General features: G+C 32.6%; 2 protein-coding genes across 2 annotated transcripts in view; both read right to left on the bottom strand.

The window, feature by feature from the left end:
* LOC142334723 (chloride intracellular channel protein 2-like) overlaps nt 1–6,424 on the bottom strand; it is a 72,761-nt gene extending 66,337 nt beyond the window's left edge. Inside the window, exon 1 of the mRNA XM_075382976.1 lies at nt 6,414–6,424. The gene's annotated coding sequence lies outside the window, so the exon portion shown is untranslated. The remainder of the gene's footprint in view (nt 1–6,413) is intronic.
* LOC142334724 (uncharacterized) overlaps nt 1–20,055 on the bottom strand; it is a 47,112-nt gene that overhangs the window by 7,099 nt on the left and 19,958 nt on the right. The window lies entirely within an intron of this gene.

Raw genomic sequence — 20,055 nt, 5'->3', positions numbered from 1 at the left:
TAATCTTCGCATTGAGTTGAGAACTATATCACACGCACTGTTTAAATGGTCGAATGGCTTGAAAACAAAAGAGAGGGACTAGCAATAGAATTGTCGCTGAGGTGAGGAAGAGTAATAAAAAGAGTCCTCAATCGATCTTTTCCTCACTTCTCTGGCGCCTTAACTGATGAGAGACTACATCTAAATCAGATAGCACATCAATTTCACTCTTAATTCAAAGCTGTCAATCAAAACCAACTGGCTGCCACTCAATCAAACTGAACGCAATTGTATATTTTAAATAAGGAAAAATGGTCTCCCCTTTTTATATGAAGTGGTCGCCGTACCTTGAGTAAATAGACTTTCCTATATTACTTATTGCTTTTCTTTTAATTGAAGGTCATTTTCACAACATATATGACGTAGTTCAAATAAGATATCATTGCTAAGAACAAAGTAAAATAAAGCCGCTACCGAATTTATACAAGTGATAATGTCCTGCGGCTCAACTTTTAAATCTGAATTCAGAAATACGTTTAAAATACGTTTTCAAAACCGACAAAAATTGACGCTTCTTACGGTTTCAAAACCGATGACAACCAATCAAAACGGTAAAAAAACGAAAGGGCTTTGATTGGTTATGGCAAAGTAAAACCGACGACAACCGACGATTCAGTCTAATGTATGAATCCGACGAAATTCTCAAAACGGGCAGACTTCTCTTTATTCACGCCTAAACTATCTTCGATACTCATCGATCAATGCAATTTGAGCAAGTTGATCCGTATCAAAAACAAAAAAAAATCTCAGTATAATATACAAGGAATATAATATATATATATATATATATATATATATATATATATATATATATACATATATATATATATATATATATAGGCATCATGTAACTTGCAACATGTTTCTGTCCGACGAACAGCATTGAGCTACCACTCCTCCTCCTCCTTCGCATCGCCATTTTGTTTTTTAGAAGAAAAAAATTGGCCACAGTAGGTGGTTAGATCCTTTCTTTTGAAATAGCGCTCCGCAACATTGTGATCTATGTGCCATCCTACACAAAAAAACTGCTTGAAAACTTTTGGAATTTTGAACCAATATTGAAACCAAGGAAGTCACAATTTTTTGTTCTCAAGCTACAGGGCAGTGAAAAAGAAAAAAAAAGTTCCTAAAAGTTCCCAAAACAGTTTAAATATCACAAAATTGTACAAAAGGGAACTAAAATTTATCCTGTCATTTTAATTATATTAAAAAATGCGTTATTAAAATAATAGAGAATCATAGTTACTAACTTGTTACATGAACTATTGACCAATATCTTTGAAAAATTATTCAATTTTGCATAATTTGAAGCTGAGCAACGCAAAACAGATCAAAAACTTAAATTAGTTCCAAAAAAATCTAAATATTTTTTTTACAAAAATGACAACTATTCCAAATGGTGGAAATATATTTGATGGTTGAAAAAACAATTTGGACCTTTGCATTGAATAATAAAAAAACAATCCCATTTAATATATTGTTCCATATTACCAGGATACCATATTTTGTTTTCAGCGTGAAGCGTAGCAATAAAATTGTTCTAAAAAGGAGAAGATTTTTAACAAAATAAACGGGTTATCAAAATTTTAGAAGAGATACGGACTAGTAGAAACCGTTAAAGAACTATTCCTCTCAAACTTAATGTCAGTAATCAAAACAGTTCAAAAACAAAAAAAATTCAGAAGTTTTGCTCTCGATTTGAGCCATAGCCTTGCATCATAGATCAAAATCTTTAGACAAATCGAAACGCAATCTGGGTCAACAAATCTTTGCATGGAAATACGACGTACCTGAAGTGTTTGAATTTTAATTCAATTTGATTTGGAGTGTAGCAATAAAAAAATATTGAAAGAGTTAAGGAGTTCAAAATCTTGAAATAGTTTTAAAAAAATTTGCTAAAAAAACTTGAGGAAAAAGTTCAAAAACCGAAACAGATTTTGATGGTTGGCTTTTTCAGGGAAACAAATGCATGAATTGAAAATTCTTTAATCCTTTCTGAATCCTTTGTAATTCTTTATTTTTAGCAGAAATAGTCAAGTTTGTGAATGTTCAAGTACTTTTTGTTTAGCTTAATGCAACATGCTGGGATCCATAACATGCCGAATTATACGTAAATCGAATCGAGACCTAATTTAGTTAACAGTTTAAGATACTGCTGTGTAAAGAGGCAGGTTCTGTGCAAAATCTTGCACATTGAAGTAAATTTGGTCAAGATTTTATAAACCTATATTTCTGCACGTTCTGTATCTTTTTGGTTATGTCTGTTACCTGTTACCAATAATCGCAAGAAACTTTTCAATCAGGTTGCAAACTTTTTCAAAGCTTATTTGTCTATATTTTGTAAAAGGTGTAAAATTGTATAATCAATTTTAGACTTTTCAGATCAGCCACGGACGTCTGTTTTTTTTGTTCGAGCTCTTTTTTCTGACACTGGAACATAAAACTGCAGAAATACTGTAAAAACTATTTTGAACGATTGTTTGGTTTTCAATTTAAAATTTTCTGGTATTCAAGATTTAGTCCCATTGCTCAAGGCTAACACTAAAATAGGAAAAAGCCGACATTTCCGACTCAGTATGCTATATTCGTACTAAATTTGTGATAGAGTTAAAATGGCATTTTTTATTGTGAACTTGATTTGTTGGGGCTACAAAATTAAAGCAGAACGGAAGCAGAGCCGTTGAAAGAAATTAAAAATCAAAGACTAATGCTTACAATCTGATTGCTTTAAATTAGTTAAAACAAATGCAAATTAAATCAGTCATTGTCCCCTGATTATCTATTGTCAGGCGGTCGGGTTGCGCTCCACGCAGCATCTCCGTGACCGCAATCCCCCATGACGGGAGGGTGTTTGGAGGTTGTGACCACGAATAGACGTCAACTTTTCACTTAAAAAAAAGGTATAATTCGGCTCTAAATCTAATTTTATGACATTCTGTTCTACGCCCTTTCAATTCAACCGGCTTCCTCCTAATTTGTTGTTTCGTCTCAATGCTTGATTTTTGAGATTTCATTATGGCTACTTTGCCTTACAGATTTTAAAGTTCAAATGAATCTCGAAATAGTGTATCTCCTCCTATTAGTCCCTCATCAAAATAATTTTATCTAAAACCCAAGTCCCAAAAATTGTATAGTAAAATTTAAAATTAGAACAGACTGAATTCGCAACATGATTTTTTTGTGCTGAGTCAGTGTATGTGGTTGTGATGGGAAAAATTGTGTTCTGTGGGTACGAATTTAGACTTGATAAGTGCCCGTGCCCTGCTTCTCAACTTGTCCCTGGGTGGGAGCAGGTGAAATGTGAACATTTGACATATTGATCAGTCTACGCCCCGTTTGCATTGATCAGAATCACCCAAGCGTAGACAAGACACTCAACCCCCACATATTCCTTATTTATTCTCATATCTGATTCCCCAATGCGTAAACAACAACGTAAACAAGTATAGCATGTTTGCTACACTGTACCGCCCTAGTGTAGACAAAACCTGACACCAACCCGACGCCTGAACAAATTGGCCCGGCAGTCGATTGATTTTTAAAGAGATTACAATCTTTGCTTTGTATCACAGCAATTAGCTTCCTTCTGTAAGAATCTAAAAATACAAACCTAAAGTACCTCTAATTCTTTTGCCTATGTTTGTAACGAAGCTGCCTTTTCTTTTCACATTGAAAGGTTCATTCTCTCAATTTTGAATCTTAATTGATGTGTTAAAATCTACGGATGTTGATGGATTGTTCTGTGAGTGAATTATCCCCGGATTTAAATCATTTCTGCAGTTTTCAAACCATTTAAATCTTTTAAACCTATTTTTAAAATTTAAAATTACAGATATGCCGAAATGTTCTATGTTGTTACACTTTTAATGTAAAACAATAGGAAAAATGGCTGAAATGGAAAAAAAACAATGAGTAAAAACATTAGGTCTGAGTACAATTAAGTAAATTTTGAAAAATTTTGTCGACAATATAAGCTGAACAAATGTATAAAGGGAATTCTAGCTTCAGACAATTAAATTTAGTGTCCTCAGGATCTTTAAATATACTCGCTTCACAGTGAACTGAAACTTGATACACCTTGATATAAAAATATTTGATCTTAGTAAAACCTGCCAAGATCTTGACATGGTACTAACCATGAAAATACCAATATTTGTACAAATCTGCACAATCTTTGCATGGGTATCAAAAAATAAGATCTTGGCAAGATGCAGTATTTTTGAGTTAAAATTTTAACTATTAAAGATGAATGTTTTTAGGTCTGAAAGTTACCACTGATCCCCTTTACCCTCATTTTGTGCTTTTTGAGTTCTCAGAAGAGTTTTGTTTTTTTTTTGGGGGGGGGACGAGATACATCGAGCAGCGATCAGAAATGATAAAAAGTGTAATCAAGATTTGTCAAGATTTTGTCAAGAGCTATAAAGAAATTTTTCTGGTTTACCTTGATATGATCCTACCAAGATCTTACCATGAAATATTGGTATTTCAAGTTCTTGGCAAAATTTTTCAAGTTTTGCAAGAGATTTCAAGATCATGCATGCCTTATCAACGTTTTCTCAAGTTTCGATTCACTGGGTAAAATTTTACTAAGTCAATTTGGCGCATGTTTTAGTTTGTTTTTGAGAGCTAAAAAAGCCAATACAATACGCCTTCGGAAATTGTGGATTTGAATAACAGGAATTTGCTGCCTTTTTAACTTTTTTTCTGAATAGAGTTAGTGGGGTATCAGTTCCCAAAAAGATGAATAATTCAAAATTATTGTTAAGATTTAATCAAAACTCTGTGTTCAACATGCCTTCAGGAATTTGTTTTAAAAGTAACGAAATTTTTCTGAAATCAAATATATTTTTAAAAATTGAATGATGGTGAAAAAGATCTAATTTTTAGCTTAAAAACGTCAATTGGATTTTGAACCCAAGTTTTTACATTATAAACCGAAAACAGAATATTCTTCTCATGTTTTTTCTTGCAAGCGAACAAAAGCCAAAATACTTCAATATGTTTGAAACAGACAACAAATTTGGGAAGAGGCATGATTTTGAGTAGTTCGCAAAACAAGAGGCATGATTTTGAGTAGTTCGCAAAAGAAACAAAAATATTTGGGCAATAATGTGACCGGCGATAATTAATTTAGCTGTCAAAAGTTGTGTTTTGTGTTATAAACGACATTAAAATTGATTAATTTGCAAAAATTTTTATTTAAACCGAAATATTTTAAACCATAAAGCTTGCAAAAATAAGTACTGAATATCAAACAAACATTGATAGAAAATTTTCAGTTCCGAAGATGAATTTTTTACGGAAATGGATTTTTTCGCTGGCGCAGAAAAATCACTCTTTGAAGCTCAAATGCTTTTTCGTTGTTAATCACGTTTTGAGGAATATTTTGACGCATATAGAAAACATTGCACAAAACACTACAATTCTGTTCAATTCTTTTTACATCGAAAACCACCTTCTGATCCTAATTAGAGAATTTAGGAGTAGTCTGTTTTGCGTAAAACGACAATTGCGATAAAAATTAATTACAACAGTTAACACGTACGGGGCAATTTTTTTGCTTCTATACGTTTAGTCTATGCACGTTTTTTGTCACTTTTTGTAACTTTTTAAAAATGTTTCTCTGTCACTTTTTAAAATCAAAATGGTTACATTTCTCGTGCTGTCACTTCTTTCCAATTTAACATTCGTACTATCTTCGCACGTTGAAATTGAGAAAAATAGAGGACCTGTTCATTCTTATTATTTTCATTTGCTTAAGTTGAATTTGGAGTATTTTGTACAAAACCTATATGATATACTCAGACCACTAAATGTCTCGCAAAAGTTGCTTTCAACATTCATTCATGTCATATTTCTATATAATAATTACACGCTCTCCAATTTCACATGATTCAACTAAAATGAAAAGGTGAAAACCTGTCGTTTGAAAAACAGCTGCAATATTAAGTGTCATTTCTTTTGTTTAAGTCCAAACAGCCTTTTCAAACTACAATAAGATGAAGTCGGCAAAGAGGCGCAACACTTCACGCATCGACACTTTCAATCATTCTTTTTGTTTCTGTGATCCACTGGTTTTGCTGAAGAGATATCAACATAATAAGATACGCCTGCCTGGTCACGTCTCAGCTTTGAATGAAAAAATGCGGTTATGGCCGATATGGCCTACAAGGTGTTTAGCCGATCACTAAAAATGAGATACCCACAACGTGACCCCACTGGGTGATATTTTGGTCCGTTAGATTGATCGACCAATCGGAATTGCTGAATCATATTATGATTGTTACTATGACCAGAGTTCTGACCATGGCATCTAATGGACATTTCATAGTAACAAGAGGCATATCATAGTCAGAATAGACATTTCATGGTAAATTTAATAAGAAACTCTGATTTCATACTGAGCATTTCATTAATTTCATTCTAAATTTTATAGTAGTTATATAGTCATATTGGACATTTCATAGTAAATTTCACAGTAAAACTATGATTGTTTTCCGAAAAATTTAAATCATTTTAAGCTAAATTTAATAGTAATAATAGATATTTTGCGGCAAATTTTGGCGGAATATCTCTTATATTATCCTGAACATTGTTAAACTATGGCGGGTAAACTTCTCATTTTTCCCTTGTCGGCTAAACCGCCGTCGGATAAAATTCCTAGCTCAAAAATAAGCACAGACCGTGCCATGTCTTTCATATTTCATGAACGGGTTGTAAATTAATACCACACAGTTGTAATCCCAAACATAAATGAACATTTTTATTGCATGTGAAATCTCTTTGTGATTATTATAAAAAAAATGTCGTTTTCATACTCCAATTACAACAGAATGTTGAACAAATGATAGGCGGTCATTCAATACTCGTTTCCTACTTTTTTAAAGGCATATAGCTTTTAGGCTAATTGAATTACTCGTAATTGAATCGCAGTAAACGCATCCACTTTGAATTCGGTTTTTGGAAAAAAAACTGTATATTTCACAATTTTTGCTCAGAAAGTGTTTTCTTTTTCTAAAAGTAAGTAATAGAAATTGATTTCCAACCGTTTTCAAATATACATATACGTAAAGTACATTCAAATACATGCTTCATATACATTTAAATATATATATATATATATATATATATATATATATATATATATATATATGCATATATATATATATATATATATATATATATATCTTCAAAATTTATTTTGGTTAACTAATTAATTAATTAGTTAGTTCGAAACTAACTAAACCTGAAGAAGGTATACACTCCTACTAGTAAATACGGTATTCTCCAAAAAATCCCGATCAAAAATGGTGCTGTGAGCATATCACATGAATTGTTTTGAATAAAGTAGATAAAGTTGCATTTAAAACTTTTTTGATCTCGGAAACGACTATGGCATTATTTTTGATGGAGCAAAATTTCTTTCAAAATTTCTATATCTTTTTATTCCTGCCCTTTTTTCATTTTTTGATACTTTTGTTCATAGCGGACAAAAACATAAATTCGTTTTACGCGTTTTGCTCACTTACAATTTTCATTCAAGAATATACTAACAGCTTTAAGCCACATATTGGTACGTAAACTTGATTTATAATGGAGCGATCACTCAAAAACTCCATTTTTTTGCAAAATTATTTCAAGTTAACTATTTGCTTTTATGACAGCCATTTAACGCCTGTCAGAAAATACTGATCAAAGAAAGCGCTGAACTTCTTTTACTTAAATATGAACAAAAATCACAATAGAAAAATCCATTTGTTCATTTATTAGCGCGCGGATAAAGACCGAAAACAGCGGGAGTTATACTGAACCTTAAAATGTTTTTTTTCTATTGAAATGGTGGCATTAGGGATGCAGATGAGAAGTATTGTTTGTTCACACTTCCGAAAGGGATTTCCGACCCCCGAGAGGGGAATGACAATTTGGTGATTGATTTGCAGAACGGCGTTTTTGATGGGCTCATTGAACGCATTTATACACGATAACCAAAAACACAACAAAATATATATACAATTGCGTTTATATATTAGGCATCGTTATTACTGTTTAATTTGAGCCAAAAACTATACTGACTTTAAGAAATTTATGATGAAAACGGACCTTTAAATGCGATAAAATAAATCACATAAAATAACCTAATTTCTTAAACTGTATTCTACAAAATGCAATGACTTCTTGTGACCTCGTAACCAACACACCCCCCCCATTCTAAGAAATTCTATTCCTTAATAACATGAGAAAACATACTCAGGCATAAAGACGTTAAATATATCTGTAAAACAATACTTATCTTGGACTTACTTATCTGTAAAACAATACTTACTTGTCAATATAAAAAAACATAGAAAAATAAAGTAATTGACAAAAATCGGATCATTCTCGGTTATAATTTTGCCATAATATAAAATTTGAGCATAATAATAAGCGGTCAATTTGTGCTTAAAAAGGATTTTCAATTTCTTGAAAAACACGCTTGTACGAAATAATTTTTTTTTCATAAACACTTCGTTACACATTATTTAATCTGGTGACAACAAATATTCTAATCTACAGCGGCCTTAAGTCCACAGCTGAAATTAAACAACTATTTGTGTGTTCAATAGAACTGAGTGGTCTATTTAATAGAAAATGTCAGATTGAAAAAAAAAAACAGAAAACAAGATAGAAAAATTTAAAAATGGCCTTGATCTGCCCAAAATATAAATCTTAATTTTATACTGCTGTAAATTTGATAAATTTGATTAAAAAATTATGTTACAAAAAATATGATATACTATAAATTATGTTTTAAAAAATTTACTGCTGCTATTGCCTTAGAAAAGGGTTTCGTTAAAAATTTTTCTTATTTTGTTTATTTTTTTTTACTTTTAACCGATTTTTGGCTTCATCAAAGTCTTTGACAAAATATGTAATCCTATAGTTATAAAGTTTCTGAGAAGAGATCAATAATTGATAGCAGTATTAACAGTTCACGCCAATATTCTTCATTGTTGTCGAATTATATGTCAATATTAACGTTTTCAAAATTATTCCAAAAAAGACTGCACCCCCTGTTCAGAGAAATTTCACATGTTTTTTGTAAACGTATCGATACTAAAATCTCTCTGGGCAAGAAAAATCACGACCATGCTAAGCTGGTACCCGGTTTATTACGTTTTTCCATAATATTTGGAAATTAAATTCATTGACAAGGAATAATAACTTCAGCATAAAAGTTTCATAATTCAACAAAATGATTTTTTATTTGGTATCAAAATTTATATATAAATTTATATACCAATGAATAAAGAATATTGTCGGACGGCTTACTCTTCCTATGCAAAAAAAATTATAAATAAACTTCTGAATGGAACTAAATGATTCAAACTTTAGAAACGATATTCAAAGAGTCTCCTTTTAGAAGTAAACAAGAACGATATGCCCGAAAACAAAAACCTTTAACCCAAAATTAGTTTTCGACTTCTAAATTAGGTGATGATTTTTTGTAACTTGTTTCAACCACATGTATCTTGATCCAAAAAATTTGTTTAACCGAAATGCTAACCAATACTGATTGTTATATAACTTTTGTGAACGCTGTGTAAAAATGCCTACTTTAAAATAGCATTTGAAAATTGAAACCTACATCAATCAGTTGTTGCTGAAAATTGCTTGCACATCTTGAAACACCTTGAGTCTTAAACGTATCCTTATTAAAAATATCATCTTTAATTTTCTCTTTGTTTATAAAAATTATTTTGTTTATAATCAAAATTATTTGAGTTTCAACTTCAAAAATCGTAGTTGAACATTATTTCACTCCCGCCACAATTTATCTTCTCAAGTTCAGAAACAAAAAAAAACGAATCAAATTATTTGACTTTTGTATCAAATTTGAAGCCGTATCACTTATCTTTTCAACATCGAAAGAAAAAACAATTTTATATTCGATTGTTTGGTGTACGGGTTTTCTAGAGAAACTGTTCATTACTGTCTGCATAAAAGGTTGGAAATTGACAGCGCGAAAAAAAGGTGCGGCGGGAGCTTTCTGTTACAATTAGAACGTAGAGGTTTCTTGCATACTATGTATGTAAATATTATGATATTATAAATCGGGAAGAGCAAAAAATAGTCTGGCAGTTGGATGACAATATAACGTAGCAAAATAAACCTAATACTGTTTTCAAATAACTCTTAATCTTAATCGGTTTCTTTAATGAAGAGAAATAATAAGAGCTACTCGGTGATTAAACATTTTTACGCCCCAGAACTTTTACCCCCCCCCCCCCGCCCCACAGTAATTTTATATTTTAACATTCCAGATTATTACTATATTGGCCAGTTGAGCAAATTTTGTAATTCGATCATAAAATTTGTCTAAAAAATCAATGTTTCAAATCACTTCTTTCATTTTGACGCCATTTTGTCCTAAAATCTGGTGAAACAAAACCTACTTCATTTTTTGTATGCATGGTCAAAGTAACATATGGGACTAAATAGTGTGGGGGAATTGTAGCAGAGGAGGTAGAGAAGGAGGGGGGGATCATTTGGGGATCACAAAGGTGTGAAAAAGGGGAAACAATTAAAAGAAGACAAATCTTAGTCTTTGAAGAGATAGCCCAATGAGGTCTTAGAAGAGCAGTCTGAATAATGCAACTGGCTCCCGTTTCCCCGATAGGTCGCCCCACCTGTTAGGGATAAAAAGGGAAAGATTCCTTTTAAGTCCTCCACAAATCCTGCGTGAGTCTTTGTTATTGCTTCCATTTTGTAAACAACATTTAGTTAGACTGTCTCAAGAATCGAGAAGCGAATTCTAATTTATTTTCCATTCATGGACATCAACTTAAAACAAATTGATTTGAAATATACCAATTGACCTAATTGAACCTATGACGCTGTTTATGAACTTTTCGGCGTTCTATTATGAAAATTAAGATTATATAATTGAATTCACAATTTTCAAATTGCATCACATCAAAAAGTAAACAATTGTTGTCTACTTTAGAAAGCAAAGAGAAATTCTAACCCAAATTGTAATTTTCGTAATGAAAAACGGTTTTTAATTGATTTTTTCATGTTTATAATCAGACTAGACATTCTTGATTTATTTCACCAAATTGGAGCTTGTCGAAAATCAAACAGAAATTCTAAGTGGCTCCATATATGGTAATAAAAGTAGTAATTTTTAGGGAAAGTGGTGAATCAACAAATATCTGAATGACGAATGGAAAAGAAAACAATATGCGCCCGCGACTGTTCAAACAATAATTGGATCATCGGAAACAGGTGCACAAAAAGCGTAATTGTGGCCTTAATATGGTGTTATGTAATGGCTTCGAAGGTTAATGGCTGAAAAACATCAAAAAAAAATATGTTTACTTCTTTTAGTCTACTCTTTCTGTCTATGCAATTTATGTCTGAGTTTCTTGTTTTGAAGCTGGCACCCAGACAAACATAAACAATCGAAGTTAATAAATACATTAACGATATTTGAATAATAAAACCTGCAAGAGAAATAATGGAAAGCTTATTGTTCAAATTTCTGTCTGCAGTGACCTTTAAATTGAGGTAAATCGGTTTCTGTGGCTTAGGCTGTTACTATTTTCGTTTCTGTTTTAATTTTTTTTATACTTCTTTGCTGTATTTCCCACTAGAATTATTATGTAGTGAAAATTTAATAGATTCAAGGAGAATGTTTTCAAGAGCAAAATTGTACTTACAAACTTCGTAGCCAATGAGGCGGTGCACTATATGGGAATTTCAGCCAGTGTTTTTCACTTTTAAACTGCTTTCCAAGGCAAAATATGTTTGACAGAAGTGCATTCCTCGTTCCGCCAAAAATTGCATTATAATCCCTCATTTTTGTAATCTTAAAACGTTAAATTGCAAAAATGGGCGACGAAAGAATGGGCGACGAAAGAATGGGCGACGAAAGAGTTAAAATGGTCGAAAGTTTGTGAAATTCCCTTACATTCGAATGTAACTACGTTTCACATTTATCTGATCCTATTTTTCATTTTAAGGGGTCAAATTGCTTTGTGGAATCCACTTTCACAAAATTTAAGAATTTTCCGATTTCAGCGGAAATCGGCACCGAAAAACGCCAAACACTTTTTTTATTAGTAGGTTAGTTCGCAGTAGACAATCGCATTCTCATTGACGGAAAACATTGTCCAGACCGTGTAATTAGCAACTGGGACTCTACCACCAAGAGACAGGGCAAATACACACACGCAAAGTTTATGACATCTCACTATAGACACGGCACAAAACGACCACTGACGTTATTGATGAACTATTTGTTTTATTTTGACTGATAGCAGTGGTACAAGCAGCATTGAAATGCTCAGCCGCCATCTCTAGGATTTTTTCTTATGTCATTATAGCTATCATAACACCAAAACTTAGCTATCTTGTGCAGATATTGCAGCTTTTAGTCAACTTTCTAAACTTCATCGACGGTGTAAACTTTTCACTGAAATGTACAGAGCATGAAAAATTTAAACTTTTCTTCCAATGAAAAAAAACTTGGATCCCGAATTGATTTCTCTTTGGGAGTTATGTGAAATAGCTGAGTCAATTTTCATCAAATTTGTTTATTTTTTTGTTTTCTCCTGCCTACGTCTTGGTGATAGAGATGAAAGAAAGTTTGTTGAATAAATTCTTTTTGATTAAGTTGAGAGTGTAATAAAATTAATTTGAAGAGCAGCTCAATAATTGAAGACCAATCATAAAAAGGTAGATGAACAGCGTGAACTATTTCAACTGCTGTCATCTCAGTTGAGGAATTCATCTCCTAATGTCATTAATATCAAATAACTTTCTCAAACTTTACCTGGTAATAAAATTAAGCCTCCTCATTGTTTATTTACAAGTTAGAGACTGCGTTTTAAAGCCTAAAATGATTTTTTATTCTGGATAAATAAGTATAAACTGATCCTTTGCCAGCGATCTGGGACTAAAAAATTGTGGTGACTGGACTTTCTTGATTTGTTATTTGGCCGCGAGCAATTTGTGAAAACACGTCAATATTGTGAAAATACGTGATGTCAAAGAAGTATCAGCTGAACTATTTCCAGTGCGCTTCTCAAAAACTTCAAACTCACTCTACTTTTTGTAAAACATACGCGTTGAAATCTTTGACCATGTCTCTACGCGCATGGTCAAAGTAACATATGGGACTAAATAGTGTGGGGGAATTGTAGCAGAGGAGAGGGGGGGGTGTTGTTTGGGGATCACAAAGGTGTGAAAAAGGGGAAACAATTAAAAGAAGACAAATCTTAGTCTTTGAAGAGATAGCCCAATGAGGGCTTAGAAGAGCCCTCTCAATAATGCAACTGGCTCCCGTTTCCCCTTTAGGTCGCCCCACCTGCTAGGGATAAAAGGAAAAGATACATTTTAAGTCCTCCACAAATCCTGCGTGAGTCTTTGTTATTGCTCCGATTTTGTAAACGACATTTAGTTAGACTGTCTCAAGAATCGAGAAGCGAATTCCAATTTATTTTCCATTCATGAACATCAACTTAAAACAAATTGGTTTGAAATATACCAATTGACCTAATTGAACCTATGACGCTGTTTATGAACTTTTCGGCGTTCTGTTATGAAAAATAAGATTATATAATTGAATTCGCAATTTTCAAATTGCATCACATCAAAAAGTAAACAATTGTTGTCTACTTTAGAAAGCAAAAAGAAATTCTAACGCAAATTGTAATTTTCGTAATGAAAAACGGTTTTTAATTGATTTTTTCATGTTTATAATCAGACTAGACATTCTTGATTTATTTCACCAAATTGGAGCTTGTCAAAAATCAAACATAAATTCTAAGTGGCTCCAAATATGGTAATAAAAGTAGTGATTTTTAGGGAAAGTAGTGAATCAACAAATATTTGAATGACGAATGGAAAAGAAAACAATATGCGCCCGCGACTGTTCAAACAATAATTGGGTTATCGGAAACAGGTGTACAAAAAGCGTAATTGTGGCCTTAATATGGTGTTATGTAATGGCTTCGAAGGTTAATGGCTGAAAAACATCAAAAAAAAATATGTTTACTTCTTTTAGTCTACTCTTTCTGTCTATGCAATTTATGTCTGAGTTTCTTGTTTTGAAGCTGGCACCCAGACAAACATAAACAATCGAAGTTAATAAATACATTAACGATATTTGAATAATAAAACCTGCAAGAGAAATAATGGAAAGCTTATTGTTCAAATTTCTGTCTGCAGTGACCTTTAAATTGAGGTAAATCGGTTTCTGTGGCTTAGGCTGTTACTATTTTCGTTTCTGTTTTAATTTTTTTTATACTTCTTTGCTGTATTTCCCACTAGAATTATTATGTAGTGAAAATTTAATAGATTCAAGGAGAATGTTTTCAAGAGCAAAATTGTACTGACAGAGTGGTTAACGTAAACTCAAAATTATTGCTGAAACAACAAAAAATGTCTGAAACCTGAATGAAACCAGTTAGGAGACACAAAGTCGGGAAATTAATGCTTACCCGATTTCACCAGATTTCACCAGAGATATCAACCAGAGTTCACTTTTCCTATGTTAGTAAATTGTGCGTCTAAAACATACTTACAAACTTCGTAGCCAATGGGCGGTGCACTATATGGGAATTTCAGCCAGTGTTTTTTCAGCCAGTGTTGGAAACTGCTTTCCAAGGGAAAATATCCTCGTTCCTCCAAAAATTGCATTATAATCCCTCATTTTTGTAATCTTAAAACGTTAAATTGCAAAAATGGGCGACGAAAGACTGGGCGACGAAAGACTGGGCGACGAAAGAGTTAAAATGGTCGAAAGTTTGTGAAATTCCCTTACATTCGAATGTAACTACGTTTCACATTTATCTGATCCTATTTTTCATTTTAAGGGGTCAAATTGCTTTGTGGAATCCACTTTCACAAAATTTAAGAATTTTCCGATTTCAGCGGAAATCGGCACCGAAAAACGCCAAACACTTTTTTTATTAGTAGGTTAGTTCGCAGTAGACAATCGCATTCTCATTGACGGAAAACATTGTCCAGACCGTGTAATTAGCAGCTGGGACTCTACCACCAGACAAAGAATATTTCTGAAATTAGAAATATGCAAAGAATTAGCTGCTTATGGCAGTCACAAATTTCTGAAAAACAAGAAGGCAAAAGAACTAAGTATTGTAATATAAGACGCAATTTGATACGTTTTGCATCAGGAAAACTTAAGAACGATGGTAAATTTTTAAAAAAGTTATTTTCTGTCCAATTTCTTCAACGAAAGAATATTGTGGTTTCTTTTCGAACGCATATTTTATTTCGGTTATCTTAAGAAGAAAGATCCGATTATTTTTCAAAGCAGTATTATTTTTCTAAATCGCAGCTGAAGACTAAATGAAACACAGTCAAAATTTAAGCAAGAATAAAATAGAACTTGCGTATTAAAAACTTAAGAGGTAAGCATTATATATTTTTAATGAATATAAATAAGGTTCTCACAAATATTGTTATGAAAAATTTATTTTGAAACACGGGTTGAAGTATGCCTTCATTGGTTATCGTTTCTGGTTCGCCATCAATTCTTCGAAGAAATCATCCAATTCGCCATCAATTCTTCGAAGAAATCATCCAATTTTTTGTTGCGTGTTTTGACTCCCATTTGATAGAAAAGTCAATACTTTATGAGCATTCTTTGAAGAAGACGATCATTTCCAACATTTACATTGTTGACATTCCAACTTGCTGTGAATGTCTCAGAACATATCTGATTTCTAGAACTCCAATGTACTTGATTTTATGCTCAGCCGCCATCTCTAGGATTTTTTCTTATGTCATTATAGCTATCATAACACCAAAACTTAGCTATCTTGTGCAGATATTGCAGCTTTTAGTCAACTTTCTAAACTTCATCGACGGTGTAAACTTTTCACTGAAATGTACAGAGCATGAAAAATTTAAACTTTTCTTCCAATGAAAAAAAACTTGGATCCCGAATTGATTTCTCTTTGGGAGTTATGTGAAATAGCTGAGTCAATTTTCATCAAATTTGTTTATTTTTTTGTTTTCTCCTGCCTACGTCTTGGTGATAGAGATGAAAGAAAGTTTGTTGAATAAATTCTTTTTGATTAAGTTGAGAGTGTAATAAAATTAATTTGAAGAGCAGCTCAATAATTGAAGACCAATCATAAAAAGGTAGATGAACAGCGTGAACTATTTCAACTGCTGTCATCTCAGTTGAGGAATTCATCTCCTAATGTCATTAATATCAAATAACTTTCTCAAACTTTACCTGGTAATAAAATTAAGCCTCCTCATTGTTTATTTACAAGTTAGAGACTGCGTTTTAAAGCCTAAAATGATTTTTTATTCTGGATAAATAAGTATAAACGGATCCTTTGCCAGCGATCTGGGACTAAAAAATTGTGGTGACTGGACTTTCTTGATTTGTTATTTGGCCGCGAGCAATTTGTGAAAACACGTCAATATTGTGAAAATACGTGATGTCAAAGAAGTATCAGCTGAACTATTTCCAGTGCGCTTCTCAAAAACTTCAAACTCACTCTACTTTTTGTAAAACATACGCGTTGAAATCTTTGACCATGTCTCTACGCGCATGGTCAAAGTAACATATGGGACTAAATAGTGTGGGGGAATTGTAGCAGAGGAGAGGGGGGGGTGTTGTTTGGGGATCACAAAGGTGTGAAAAAGGGGAAACAATTAAAAGAAGACAAATCTTAGTCTTTGAAGAGATAGCCCAATGAGGGCTTAGAAGAGCCCTCTCAATAATGCAACTGGCTCCCGTTTCCCCTTTAGGTCGCCCCACCTGCTAGGGATAAAAGGAAAAGATACATTTTAAGTCCTCCACAAATCCTGCGTGAGTCTTTGTTATTGCTCCGATTTTGTAAACGACATTTAGTTAGACTGTCTCAAGAATCGAGAAGCGAATTCCAATTTATTTTCCATTCATGAACATCAACTTAAAACAAATTGGTTTGAAATATACCAATTGACCTAATTGAACCTATGACGCTGTTTATGAACTTTTCGGCGTTCTGTTATGAAAAATAAGATTATATAATTGAATTCGCAATTTTCAAATTGCATCACATCAAAAAGTAAACAATTGTTGTCTACTTTAGAAAGCAAAAAGAAATTCTAACGCAAATTGTAATTTTCGTAATGAAAAACGGTTTTTAATTGATTTTTTCATGTTTATAATCAGACTAGACATTCTTGTATTATTTCACCAAATTGGAGCTTGTCAAAAATCAAACATAAATTCTAAGTGGCTCCAAATATGGTAATAAAAGTAGTGATTTTTAGGGAAAGTAGTGAATCAACAAATATTTGAATGACGAATGGAAAAGAAAACAATATGCGCCCGCGACTGTTCAAACAATAATTGGGTTATCGGAAACAGGTGTACAAAAAGCGTAATTGTGGCCTTAATATGGTGTTATGTAATGGCTTCGAAGGTTAATGGCTGAAAAACATCAAAAAAAATATGTTTACTTCTTTTAGTCTACTCTTTCTGTCTATGCAATTTATGTCTGAGTTTCTTGTTTTGAAGCTGGCACCCAGACAAACATAAACAATCGAAGTTAATAAATACATTAACGATATTTGAATAATAAAACCTGCAAGAGAAATAATGGAAAGCTTATTGTTCAAATTTCTGTCTGCAGTGACCTTTAAATTGAGGTAAATCGGTTTCTGTGGCTTAGGCTGTTACTATTTTCGTTTCTGTTTTAATTTTTTTTATACTTCTTTGCTGTATTTCCCACTAGAATTTTTATGTAGTGAAAATTTAATAGATTCAAGGAGAATGTTTTCAAGAGCAAAATTGTACTGACAGAGTGGTTAACGTAAACTCAAAATTATTGCTGAAACAACAAAAAATGTCTGAAACCTGAATGGAACCAGTTAGGAGACACAAAGTTGGGAAATTAATGCTTACCCGATTTCACCAGATTTCACCAGAGATATCAACCAGAGTTCACTTTTCCTATGTTAGTAAATTGTGCGTCTAAAACATACTTACAAACTTCGTAGCCAATGGGCGGTGCACTATATGGGAATTTCAGCCAGTGTTTTTTCAGCCAGTGTTGGAAACTGCTTTCCAAGGGAAAATATCCTCGTTCCTCCAAAAATTGCATTATAATCCCTCATTTTTGTAATCTTAAAACGTTAAATTGCAAAAATGGGCGACGAAAGACTGGGCGACGAAAGACTGGGCGACGAAAGAGTTAAAATGGTCGAAAGTTTGTGAAATTCCCTTACATTCGAATGTAACTACGTTTCACATTTATCTGATCCTATTTTTCATTTTAAGGGGTCAAATTGCTTTGTGGAATCCACTTTCACAAAATTTAAGAATTTTCCGATTTCAGCAGAAATCGGCACCGAAAAACGCCAAACACTTTTTTTATTAGTAGGTTAGTTCGCAGTAGACAATCGCATTCTCATTGACGGAAAACATTGTCCAGACCGTGTAATTAGCAGCTGGGACTCTACCACCAGACAAAGAATATTTCTGAAATTAGAAATATGCAAAGAATTAGCTGCTTATTGCAGTCACAAATTTCTGAAAAACAAGAAGGCAAAAGAACTAAGTATTGTAATATAAGACGCAATTTGATACGTTTTGCATCAGGAAAACTTAAGAACGATGGTAAATTTTTAAAAAAGTTATTTTCTGTCCAATTTCTTCAACGAAAGAATATTGTGGTTTCTTTTCGAACGCATATTTTATTTCGGTTATCTTAAGAAGAAAGATCCGATTATTTTTCAAAGCAGTATTATTTTTCAAAATCGCAGCTGAAGACTAAATGAAACACAGTCAAAATTTAAGCAAGAATAAAATAGAACTTGCGTATTAAAAACTTAAGAGGTAAGCATTATATATTTTTAATGAATATAAATAAGGTTCTCACAAATATTGTTATGAAAAATTTATTTTGAAAAACGGGTTGAAGTATGCCTTCATTGGTTATCGTTTCTGGTTCGCCATCAATTCTTCGAAGAAATCATCCAATTTTTTGTTGCGTGTTTTGATTCCCATTTGATAGAAAAGTCAATACTTTATGAGCATTCTTTGAAGAAGACGATCATTTCCAACATTTACATTGTTGACATTCCAACTTGCTGTGAATGTCTCAGAACATATCTGATTTCTAGAACTCCAATGTACTTGATTTTATTAATGATTTTACTTTCGATAGAGTTCATTTATGATTTAAAAAATCTTTCTCAATATTCACTGCACATTTAAATCGAAAACAACCATGAGACAGGGCAAATACACACACGCAAAGTTTATGACATCTCACTATAGACACGGCACAAAACGACCACTGATGTCATTGATGAACTATTTGTTTTATTTTGACTGATAGCAGTGGTACAAGCAGCATTGAAATGCTCAGCCGCCATCTCTAGGATTTTTTCTTATGTCATTATAGCTATCATAGCACCAAAATTTAGCTACCTTGTGCAGATATTGCAGCTTTTATTCAACTTGCTAAACTTCATCGACGGTGTAAACTTTTCACTGAAATGTACAGAGCATGAAAAATTTAAATTTTTCTTCCAATGAAAAAAAAACTTGGATCCCGAATTGATTTCTGTTTGGGAGTTATGTGAAACAGCTGAGTCAATTTTCATCAACTTTGTTTTTTTTTTGTTTTCTGCCTACGTCTTGGTGATAGAGATGAAAGAAAGTTTGTTGAATAAATTCTTTTTGATTTAGTTGAGAGTGTAATAAAATTAATTTGAAGAGCAGCTGCATAATTGAAGACCAATCATAAAAAGGTAGATGAACAGCGTGAACTATTTCACCTGCTGTCATCTCAGTTGAGGAATTCATCCCCTAATGTCATTAATATCAAATAACTTTCTCAAACTCTACCTGGTAATAAAAATAAGCCTCCTCATTGTTTATTTACAAGTTAAAGACTGCGTTTTAAAGCCTAAAATGATTTTTTAATTCTGGATAAATAAGTATAAACTGATCCTTTGCCAGCCATCTGGGACATGAAAACTGTGGTGACTGGACTT

The sequence above is a fragment of the Convolutriloba macropyga genome, chromosome 2, assembly GCF_964194025.1.
Source record: "Convolutriloba macropyga chromosome 2, txConMacr16.3, whole genome shotgun sequence".
Lineage (NCBI taxonomy): Eukaryota > Metazoa > Xenacoelomorpha > Acoela > Convolutidae > Convolutriloba > Convolutriloba macropyga.
Note: the sequence above shows the minus strand (reverse complement) of the source record. Positions and strands in the feature narration are given on the sequence as shown.